This window comes from Wyeomyia smithii, chromosome 3 (genome assembly GCF_029784165.1).
Source record: "Wyeomyia smithii strain HCP4-BCI-WySm-NY-G18 chromosome 3, ASM2978416v1, whole genome shotgun sequence".
NCBI classification, from domain to species: Eukaryota; Metazoa; Arthropoda; class Insecta; order Diptera; family Culicidae; genus Wyeomyia; species Wyeomyia smithii.
Window position 1 is genome coordinate 172,176,745 of NC_073696.1, and position 11,936 is coordinate 172,188,680.

Consider the following 11,936-nt stretch of genomic DNA (forward strand, 5'->3'; position numbering starts at 1 on the left):
GTTGCTGATATTTGTTTGGTTTTTGCATGTGAAAAAGAAGGAAGGAAATATTTTTGCTTTTGTCATCACGCACATTTTGACAATTGCATATGAGAGTTCACGTAGGTGCGAACAGCCTTCGGAATCTCTTTCAACGCGAATAACCCGAATGAGTTAGTTTCCGCTTGCAAATATTCGATCTGAACAGTGTAACCAGAAAACTTATATTTGTTTTTAAAATACAGTCAAGTTTCGCTCGTTGGGCTATGTTTAGTTGGGCTACGTTTTAGTTGGGCTCCCGCTCGTTGGGTTATGGCCCAACTAAATCGAAGCCAAACATCATTTCTGATAACGTTGAATTTCGTTTGAGGGGTTTGTGGATGCATTTCAACGCAGAAATAGAGAAGTAGAATTAATTGAAATAAAAACAAATGAAGCTGAGTATAAATGTAAACAAACAATATTTTAATCAATTGTCAGAGAAACAATATAAGTTTTGTGGCTTAATAATGCAACGTAGAGCTATGCCTATTTTTGAAAGTATTTGAGAACACGTTATTATTGAGCACTCCTTTTTGGCTTTAAATGTGTGGCTTAAGTAAAACAAATTTCGAATTTGGCCCTATGCTGCGTTTGGCTCAGATTTTGACAGTTCGTTTGGCTCACAACATTCTCTCTATCTATTTCTCCATCTAAAGCCTGTAGTACACTCTTTGTCTAATGGTCAAATTTTTGGCCTTCTGACATAATGGTCAAATTTATTTGACATCATGGTTGTTGTTTGCCCGTGTTTGCCTCATGTTAAAATTGGAGAGTGACAAATAATTATCCTCGACCAAATTTTTATCTGTCAAAAAGTGCCAAATATTAGACGCTTGGTCAAAGAGTGTTATACAGGCTTAAGTTTTGCTAGTGCAAATAGACTTGTGCGCTATTTATACTGACAGTGGCAGCTTTTCAGTGGTTCCAGCTCGTATCAACTAGCTGGCATCTCTATCCGATTTGCTTTGCTTTATCGCAGCCAACATCGCAGCGGTTCTACGATGTGTGGGCTCCACTGACACTGACAGACAGCATAACATAGCGTGGCGGTGATCTCGTGTACACATTGAGATGTTAGCCCTTGAAACATAGCGCGATGTCAGCTAGCTGGTCCGTGTGCATAAAAGTATATCGATACAAATATCGCGGTTTTCAGTATCGATACGGTCGAGTATCGGACGCTTGTGTATCGATCCAAAAAATCGAAATATCGTCTCAAAAGTATCGATATTTCCGATACCGATACAATATCGCCCATTGCTAGTCTCTACCAACGGCAACATCTTGACGTGTTGAGTCCGTCATGAAACATTTATCTTTCTTATTTTTAATGACTATAATGCAAGTCAAGCTGTTTTTATTTCTATTTCAAGCAGTAAATGTGGAGCTGACGATTGAAAAATGTACTAACTGGGGTGGTGTAATCGGAAACGCATCTGACCGGAGATTAGAAGTTGTGGGTTCGAGTCTCACCTGCTGGACTATATTTTTCGTAAATTTCTAATTAACTTTTTCCCCAGTTAGTACATTTTTCAATCGTCAGCCTGACTTGCATTATAGTCATTAAAAATAAGAAAGATAACTGTTTCATGACGGACCCAACACGTCAAGATGTTGCCGTTGGTAGAGACGGCAACAGACTGGCGCTTTTCGATCTCTCACTGATGCAGTAAGCCCCACTGTGACGTGAGAGATACGAAACGATAATTAGATCTCCTCCTATCATAGACTCGGCAAATATCGCTCCTCTTTTGTCACATTTTTCGTTGCCCCACAGGTAGTGATGTGCATTTATATCGCCTCCATGTACGATTTTTGGGTATGGTCTGGTGTAGTCAAAGTTTTTGAGTGTCTTCCTCAAACTCTTGGTTTGTTGTCGATGGACTAACATAAATAGCTACTATCACAAGATCTATATCTAGGATTTTTATCACACATGTCTGTACACCATCAAAAGTATCCGGTAGTTGTATAGGTATATAGTTATGATCGTTATGCAATAATTTGATATTTTATATCTATTGCTGTTTTCTAGCATTAGCTGCGTCCACGTCTCTGACAAAATAGCTATGTCATAATTCCCTTCTATTAATACTCTGTGTATCTCAGCTTTCTGTTTTTCCAGACTTTGAACATTTGCATTGTATAGTTTTCATTTTTCCTGTGAATTTTAGAAATTTAACTATCTGGGACTTTTTTTTCTTAGAATTGATTATTTGTGGATTTTCCACTACTGAACTTGTCAAATTAAAATGCTTCTGCGTACATTTCTTAAATTTGTTTTTAAGCTCCTCTGTTAATCCTACTTCTTGTATAAATTCGGCATAGAAGGTCATTGCTGTAGTCTGTATGTCACGCTTTGCAGCTGTTTCGGCGTCACGCTTCAAGTCTTGAGTAAGACGCTCAAATTTTTCCTTTTCTGTCACTTTGTGCACGTTGTCCAGGGTCACTCCATTGATCCGACTACCGAAGTTTTGTTCTTTTCGGCCAGTGTCATCTGTGCTGGGTCTTTTTCCGCTACTTGGTTGTTTTCTATTTTCTTTGTGTTTAGTCGATATGTTTTTACTGCTGGTTGGATTCTCGTGGCTCATTAGTCAATTGCCATTGTTCACGTAGTGGGTTCGTGAACTTTCCAGATGACATCTCCACGCATGTGTTCGGTAAGCTAGGAAATTCTTCTGCATTGTCCAGAGCTGCATATGAGTTCTGTGTCCATATGGGAAACAATTCCTTCGCTTCAACGTAAGTGATAGCACTTTTCGCCATTAACTTTTTTATATTCAGCTGTCGCAATTTTTCTTTACAGGAATCGTCTTACGTCTTGTGTTCTGTTGACTTGCAGTGTGCGCATCGCATTTGTTTTGTACAGTGTTTGAACTCCTCTTCGGTTTCATGGGGCGTTAGGCATTGTTCGCATCTTTTATTGCTTCTGCAGTTATCTGCGTGGTGGTTGAATCTCAAACAGTTACCACATACAATCAATCTCTGGATGAACGATTTCACATGCGTACTGCAACAGAAAAGTCTCACACGTCCTGGCAAAGCTTTCGCTCGAAACATTATGCTTATGCGATTGATGGGTATTCTTTCTGAGCCCTCCTTGCGAGTTATTCGCCTTACGCTTATGATTGGCACCTCGCATCTTATGTCTTCCTGAATTTCTTCAATAGGTATTTCTGCTGGCACTCCAGAAACTATACCTGTCACGCAAACAAGATGCATGGGCACATACGCTCAATATTCTCCGTCCTTATCTTTGTTAATTTCCTCCATTAGCGAGTTAGCCATGATATAGCTGATGATGTATACCATTATTCGGTTTCTTCCGACCTGTTTCATGTCCTCGATATGTTTTTGTATTGCACCATTTTCCTAAGTTTACTTCCGAGAGAGTACTTATTTACGCGTCTGTTTCCAGCGAATGCTCCCCGTAACTCGAAGTACAATCTGTATGGTCCTTGATCTGTTCTGTCATAGGTTATGTTTGTCGTCGGTACCACGTGATTTTTCACTTGCTGATAAGTAGCTTGTACTGCAACTTAGAGATGGTCGGGTTTGATGTTTTTCAAACCCGTACCCGACCCGAACCCGAATTTTTTTTTCGGTCAAAACCCGAACCCGAAACTTTTTTATTCGTTCAAACCCGAACCCGACCCGAACCCGAAAATTTTATTTCATTGAGACCCGAACCCCACCCGAATCCGAAATTGTGAAACCCGAACCCGACCCGAACCCGAGATTTCATAGATTTTATAATCGGGTTTCGGGTTTTATGCATTTATTCGTGCTGTATTAACATCCTCTCTTGCGGCGTCTGGAGCAAGTGTGCGGAACAGATTTAATCGTTGCCTACGCTGACGATATCAGTGCGATAGAAACCAGTACAGAACAACTGAATGCAAGTCGTTGCTGATTAGCCGTCACTTACACGAGATCGAATCCCTTCCATATTACAATTCTGTCATCAACCAAACTAACCCTTCACCTACAAATCTCGCCACAGATCTCCCTTGCCTAAAACAAATTCTAGACAACATTGCTAATTTTCTCTTCCAAATTCGCCCACATCCTTCTACCGAACTTATCCACCGTTTCTTTGTACAAGGCACAGATAAACCAAAGGTGGAAATAACAACTCCTACCATCAACTGGCTTCGTGTGTGGAAGAATATTAGTAGTAAAAATCTATTGCCTTCCCAGCGCAGTGCTTTATACATCTACGTGAATCAAAAAGCCAATCACAAGCAGTTGATGCACACAATGAGACGAGCGGATACCAACGTGTGTACCAATTGCACAGCAGATGTAGTGGAAACCATTCAGCACAAATTTTTCGACTGTTCAGAGTAGGAAATGCATTCAGATTTCTACAACAAAAATTAATGGAAATGAGTGGCGGTCGCACATTTCGAGCAGAAGAACTTCTCTTTCCTTCACTAGAGGGAATTTCCTTTACAACAAAAATAATACTACTGAAGACATTAGTGGTTTATATCACCTTCATTGAAAATTGTAATGATAGGATAGACGTAGACACACTAAGATTCAGTATTGAAGTCGAAGTTTAAATAATTATGTATATAATCTTTCTTATTTTTAATGACTATAATGCAAGTCAAGCTGTTTTTATTTCTATTTCAAGCAGTAAATGTGGAGCTGACGATTGAAAAATGTACTAACTGGGAAAATAGTTAATTAGAAATTTACGAAAAATATAGTCCAGCAGGTGGGGACTCGAACCCACAACTTCTAGTCTCCGGTCAGATGCGTTTCCGATTACACCACCGCAAGACGTATAAGACGACCTCGCTAAATAGCTATTTTGTATAGCTTGCACACTCTATCGCACGTCATCATTTACTCAGTAGAGAGTATTGTTTGGTGGCTGGCTTTTGTTTCGTATCTCTCACGTCGCAGTGGGGTTTACTGCATCAGTGAGAGATCGAAAAGCGCCAGTCTGTTGCCGTCTCTACCAACGGCAACATCTTGACGTGTTGGGTCCGTCATGAAACATTGATCTTTCTTATTTTTAATGACTATAATGCAAGTCAAGCTGTTTTTATTTCTATTTCAAGCAGTAAATGTGGAGCTGACGATTGATAAATGTACTAACTGGGGTGGTGTAATCGAAAACGCATCTGACCGGAGATTAGAAGTTGTGGGTTCGAGTCCCACCTGCTGGACTATATTTTTCGTAAATTTCTAATTAACTTTTTCCCCAGTTAGTACATTTTTCAATCGTCAGCTTGACTTGCATTATAGTCATTAAAAATAAGAAAGATAAATGTTTCATGACGGACCCAACACGTCAAGATGTTGCCGTTGGTAGAGACGGCAACAGACTGGCGCTTTTCGATCTCTCACTGATGCAGTAAACCCCACTGTGACGTGAGAGATACGAAACGATAATTAGATCTCCTCCTATCATAGACTCGGCAAATATCGCTCCTCTTTTGTCACATTTTTCGTTGCCCCACAGGTAATGATGTGCATTTATATCGCCTCCATGTACGATTTTCGGGTATGGTCTGGTGTAGTCAAAGTTTTTGAATGTCTTCCTCAAACTCTTGGTTTGTTGTCGATGGACTAACATAAATAGCTACTATCACAAGATCTATATCTAGGATTTTTATCACACATGTCTGTACACCATCAAAAGTATCCGGTAGTTGTATAGGTATATAGTTATGATCGTTATGCAATAATTTGATATTTTATATCTAATATGATAATTTGATATTTTATATCTATTGCTGTTTTCTAGCATTAGCTGCGTCCACGTCTCCGACAAAATAGCTATGTCATAATTCCCTTCTATTAATACTCTGTGTATCTCAGCTTTCTGTTTTTCCAGACTTTGAACATTTGCATTGTATAGTTTTCATTTTTCCTGTGAATTTTAGAAATTTAACTATCTGGGACTTTTTTTTCTTAGAATTGATTATTTGTGGATTTTCCACTACTGAACTTGTCAAATTAAAATGCTTCTGCGTACATTTCTTAAATTTGTTTTTAAGCTCCTCTGTTAATCCTACTTCTTGTATAAATTCGGCATAGAAGGTCATTGCTGTAGTCTGTATGTCACGCTTTGCAGCTGTTTCGGCGTCACGCTTCAAGTCTTGAGTAAGACGCTCAAATTTTTCCTTTTCTGTCACTTTGTGCAGGTTGTCCAGGGCCACTCCATGATCCGACTACCGAAGTTTTGTTCTTTTCGGCCAGTGTCATCTGTGCTGGGTCTTTTTCCGCTGCTTGGTTGTTTTCTATTTTCTTTGTGTTTAGTCGATATGTTTTTACTGCTGGTTGGATTCTTGCTCGTGGCTCATTAGTCAATTGCCATTGTTCACGTAGTGGGTTCGTGAACTTTCCAGATGACATCTCCACGCATGTGTTCGGTAAGCTAGGAAATTCTTCTGCATTGTCCAGAGCTGCATATGAGTTCTGTGTCCATATGGGAAACAATTCCTTCGCTTCAACGTAAGTGATAGCACTTTTCGCCATTAACTTTTTTATATTCAGCTGTCGCAATTTTTCTTTACAGGAATCGTCTTACGTCTTGTGTTCTGTTGACTTGCAGTGTGCGCATCGCATTTGTTTTGTACAGTGTTTGAACTCCTCTTCGGTTTCATGGGGCGTTAGGCATTGTTCGCATCTTTTATTGCTTCTGCAGTTATCTGCGTGGTGGTTGAATCTCAAACAGTTACCACATACAATCAATCTCTGGATGAACGATTTCACATGCGTACTGCAACAGAAAAGTCTCACACGTCCTGGCAAAGCTTTCGCTCGAAACATTATGCTTATGCGATTGATGGGTATTCTTTCTGAGCCCTCCTTGCGAGTCATTCGCCTTACGCTTATGATTGGCACCTCGCATCTTATGTCTTCCTGAATTTCTTCAATAGGTATTTCTGCTGGCACTCCAGAAACTATACCTGTCACGCAAACAAGATGCATGGGCACATACGCTCAATATTCTCCGTCCTTATCTTTGTTAATTTCCTCCATTAGCGAGTTAGCCATGATATAGCTGATGATGTATACCATTATTCGGTTTCTTCCGACCTGTTTCATGTCCTCGATATGTTTTTTGTATCGCAACATTTTCCTAAGTTTACTTCCGAGAGAGTACTTATTTACGCGTCTGTTTCCAGCGAATGCTTCCCGTAACTCGAAGTACAATCTGTATGGTCCTTGATCTGTTCTGTCATAGGTTATGTTTGTCGTCGGTACCACGTGATTTTTCACTTGCTGATAAGTAGCTTGTACTGCAACTTAGAGATGGTCGGGTTTGATGTTTTTCAAACCCGTACCCGACCCGAACCCGAATTTTTTTTTCGGTCAAAACCCGAACCCGACCCGAACCCGAAACTTTTTTATTCGTTCAAACCCGAACCCGAAAATTTTATTTCATTGAAACCCGAACCCGACCCGAATCCGAAATTGTGAAACCCGAACCCGACCTGAACCCGAGATTTCATAGATAGATTTCATAGACCAGAACCCGACATTTTCAAACCCGAACCCGACCCGAACCCGAAAATATTTTTTTCACAAAACCCGAACCCGACCCGTACCCGACACTTTTAAAAATTTTCAAGCCCGAACCCGACCCGAACCCGTTGGGTACGGGTCGGGTTCGGGTTTCGGGTTTGAAAACCCGAAACCCGACCATCTCTACTGCAACTCCACTGGCGTTCATAGTAGCTGTCTGTGAAACGTTCGCTTGTGCATAGATGCTTGCTGCTCCGATCATGCTCCAATCGCATTTCTGTGAGCCATCCATTTCAGGGATGTCTGCTATAGAGGAAATATCTGGTGGTTTCTGTTTGGTGTTATTCATCTCAAATCTATTCCGCCAATATGGCGGTTTCAAAACACGTGAATTTTGTTTTGTTTTTCTCTGCTTCGGCTTTTAATCTTCTGTTCAAAGGTTCATTGGTTTTAATTCTCCTTTGTGTATCAAATTGATTCGAAAAAAAAATCCTCCGGAAAAGTAAAATCACTGTAGTTAGATCACTAACGAATCGCGCCCGAACACGGTGACTGTACTTTGTCGAATGAATCCGAACTTTTAAACAAAGACCAAAAGTTATAGGTCATTTTAAACTTAAATTAGGATAATAATACAGCCGAAATTCGTTGGTTGGAACACGGTAGTTGGGTGGCAGCCAACTAGCGAATCGTGCTCGTTACTGGGCAAATTTTTTAAAGGGGAGAGCCGATTGTTTGTTTTCTTCCTGCTCTGGAAAATTTCCTAATTTCATTGCGGTAAAACTATGTCAAAGAAAATGAACTTTGCTCATCTGTCTTGCTGCTGTAGTAAATATTTTATGTATTTGGTCAATACTTTTTCATAATTCCAGTGAGAAGCAAAATGATATAGCGCAAGCACATCACTCTGCTACTTGCCTAAAAAATGGAGGATCCCTTCGCTGGATATTTCCGGTGAAGGCGTTGAAGAAATAAAAGAACAAACAACCGAACAGTAAACCTCTAAATTACACACAAAAGGTTGTAAATTTATAACATGTACTTTACAAATTACGCGGTTGATTATGCCACAGATGATCTGCATGAAGTGTCCAGTTGATAGCGCTGAGAAACAAACTTATTGATGCTGAATGGATTAAGTGTAATAACTAAACATGTTTACAAATTTTTTACAACAATAAAACAATAAATAATATAATTTTAATTACTAAAAATATTTTTCTCACCTTTCGGACCCCTGAAATGCATTAAAATGACGTTGAATTCTGACATTAGAGTGCTTTTTAGTTGGGTGCAGGGATGCCACATTTAAATCTGTTTTTTCCCTTGAAAAAATCTGAACATCTGTATCTGGAACAAAAATATCTGTAAAAAAATCTGTGTTGTTTAAACACAAAGAACTATTTTTATTTTTTAAGTTTTTATGGTACATAAACCAAATTTTTAGCTTAAAACGTGTGAGGAGTTGAAAATATGTTCAATATGATCAATATTTAATGAAAAAAAAATGGATTGTTTTTGAAAATTAATGTCAATTACGAAAAATCTGTAAATCTGGGGTGGCATTGCGCATTTCGTTTCGAGTGATTTTTGTTCGTTTCGACCACATTTGACATTGGCGATTTCGATTCGAGCTCGAAACGAGTAGATGGCGTATTATTGCAGTTGATCTTCGAGCAAAAATGGCATTACGTAATGGTTTGATCGAGCATTTTTTAGCTCGAAAGTGATAAAAAATGGTCGATAAGTTGAAGGCGTTCGTTTGTACCTAAGTTTGTTGACTAAAACATAAATAATTTCACTAAACATCTGTGGAGCGGAAATACATTAATTTGGTAGGATCCACTAGCGATTAGATTTAAAGTAGGAGCTAACTTTAACGGAACAGGAATTGTACTAGTGCAGTTTGGAGGAAAATGAAATATTGTACTTCAAATAGGTTTGAGTGCTCCCCGCCTTATCTTGAAATGTTGACGAAACCATGAAAAAAAAAATCTTTTGCATCAGAAAATAACTAACTTTGTTTCATTTAATGTAAGCCTAATACTCATGTATTATTGTTTACGTCTTTGTATATTCCTAAAACCATTTTCATCACTAGAAGAATCGTAGTAAAACATTCAAAGATTGATATGTTGTTTTAAGGACAAATCTTATTATAAACGTGAAAAATACCAATCTCTAGGGGCAAGTCACTATTGATATATGGCGGAATATTTCCAATATTAAATATTATAAAGTATTTATCGTTGCATTATTAGGCGCCGGTGTGATATCAATGTGTCGGATAAACGATAAATATCAAGATTTATCAACCGATATCGTATAATATTACCGAAATATTTTTTATGAAAATAAAGTTGTCCAGCCCCTAGACAAATCTGACATTTATTTTCGAGTCAATGTTTGCTCGAAATAAACTGCAATAAAATTGGGGTGTCGAAAATAATACGCAATACCAACTCCACCTCGAAACGAGTTTGGTTTCTCTCGATTCGAGTTACTCGAAGCGAAATGCGCAATGTCACCCCTGTACTTTTCGACGAAATCTGTATATCTGTATATACAGATTCTGTACCGTTTTTTCGGTCAAAAATCTGTAAAATACAGATTAATCTGTACATGTGGCATCCCTGGTTGGGTGACAGCCCAACTAGCGAACACGCTCATTCTGGGTAACCCAAAACTGAGTCAAAACCTAATCAGTTTCGCTTAAACCGTATGTACACAGAGAAAAATAAAATGTTAGTATTGACCTTACACTCATGGTTATCGTAACAATAGCCGAAGTTTGTAGTTATTACCAAGATAATTGTTGCCTGGAAATAGTGCATGGTTAAAAATACCATGACAGTGAGCAAAGCAGTAACTATTGACATTGTCAAAACAACTCAATCGCAGCGGTCATAGCGACGACGTTTTAACTGGTGATCAGAACTATCTATGTTTTCATTATAACTAGTTTACTGGTTAAATTTACCTTTTAATGTAGTCATACGTACAAACGTGTAATATTTTTCGGGCAGTCAGTCAGTCTGTCACTTATAAACTTTTTTTTCTGTTTTACCGGTTTTTACAAAATTTATTCACTGTGAAATCATAAAAGTAACTGAAGTTTTTTTCACAAACGTGACATTCATTTGGTTCTATGTGTAATTCAATTGAAAGACTGTTCTAACACGAATAACGTGTACAGTTTTGCAGTAGGAACGAGTTTTCTTTCTCTCAGTTTGATGGCCCAGAACGTTTGGTCCATATTGGTGTATTCACCGGCTTATTTGCCTTTATCTGTCAAGCTATCGGAATTCTGGATAATGATTTATTAACCCTGAAAGTGATTTTGCAGAATTTAAAAAACCAGGTGCACTGTCCACAGACAACGGATTGATATCGGGTACGTGTGCTGCAAAGACCTGTACTTCAAGAATTAAGAATAAACGATTGGACGATCTTGAAAAGTTGTTCTAAAAAGGTTAGTCATTGTAAAATCAAGTAAAAATTGTAAAGTTAAGTTCAATAATACGCATTTTAATGAAAACAGGCAGTCTTTCAACGCAAGCATCTGGTTTGTATGAAGTGAGCGACAGTTTTTCTCAGCGACACATTTATCCGACCCCAGCGCACGGGTGCCGTAGCGGCCGGTGTTGGAACTAATTAAAACTGGATATTATTTTATAAATTAATTAAATAAATTAGATTTTCAATATATTACGTGTTTATTTACTGTTTTAAAAGAAAGCCAATAGAATAAGGAATGAAATATTACTTCAAGCGAATTCCCAAATAGGCAAATCAACGAGAAATTCAAGTATGAGATAACCAGATCTAAGAAGCAGAAAATAAAGGTTCATTGCAAGGAACACTAAAAATACCTATCACCGAACCATGTTAGAAAGTTAACAGGCATGCCAAGCTACCATCTGACAAAATCTTACGGTTAGCATCAGGGTCTGACGGAAGTTATGGGGCAAAAGGTGTGAATTTTGTCAAAGGTACAACGGAAATGCTCTTGGTGATGTATGAAACATGAAAAATACCTATCACCGAACCATGTTAGAAAGTTAGCAGGCATGCCAAGCTACCATCTGACAAAATCTTACGGTTAGCATCAGGGTCTGACGGAAGTTATGGGGCAAAAGGTGTGAATTTTGTCAAAGGTACAACGGAAATGCTCTTGGTGATGTATGAAACATGAAAAATACCTATCACCGAACCATGTTAGAAAGTTAGCAGGCATGCCAAGCTACCATCTGACAAAATCTTACGGTAAGCTTCAGGGTCTGACGGAAGTTATGGGGCAAAAGGTGTGAATTTTGTCAGAGGCACAGCGGAAATGCTCTTGGTGATGTATGAAACATGAAAAATACCTATCACCGAACCATGTTGAAAAGTTAGCAGGCATGCCAAGCTACCATCCGACAAAT

General features: G+C 38.6%; 1 long non-coding RNA gene across 1 annotated transcript; it reads left to right on the top strand.

Annotated features, from left to right (window-relative positions):
• The first annotated feature begins 10,543 nt into the window (after positions 1-10,543).
• Positions 10,544-11,218, top strand: LOC129731732 (uncharacterized). Its single transcript, XR_008729072.1, has 2 exons — positions 10,544-10,984; positions 11,054-11,218. It is a non-coding gene; the product is annotated as an uncharacterized LOC129731732 (long non-coding RNA).
• Positions 11,219-11,936: the final 718 nt, after the last annotated feature.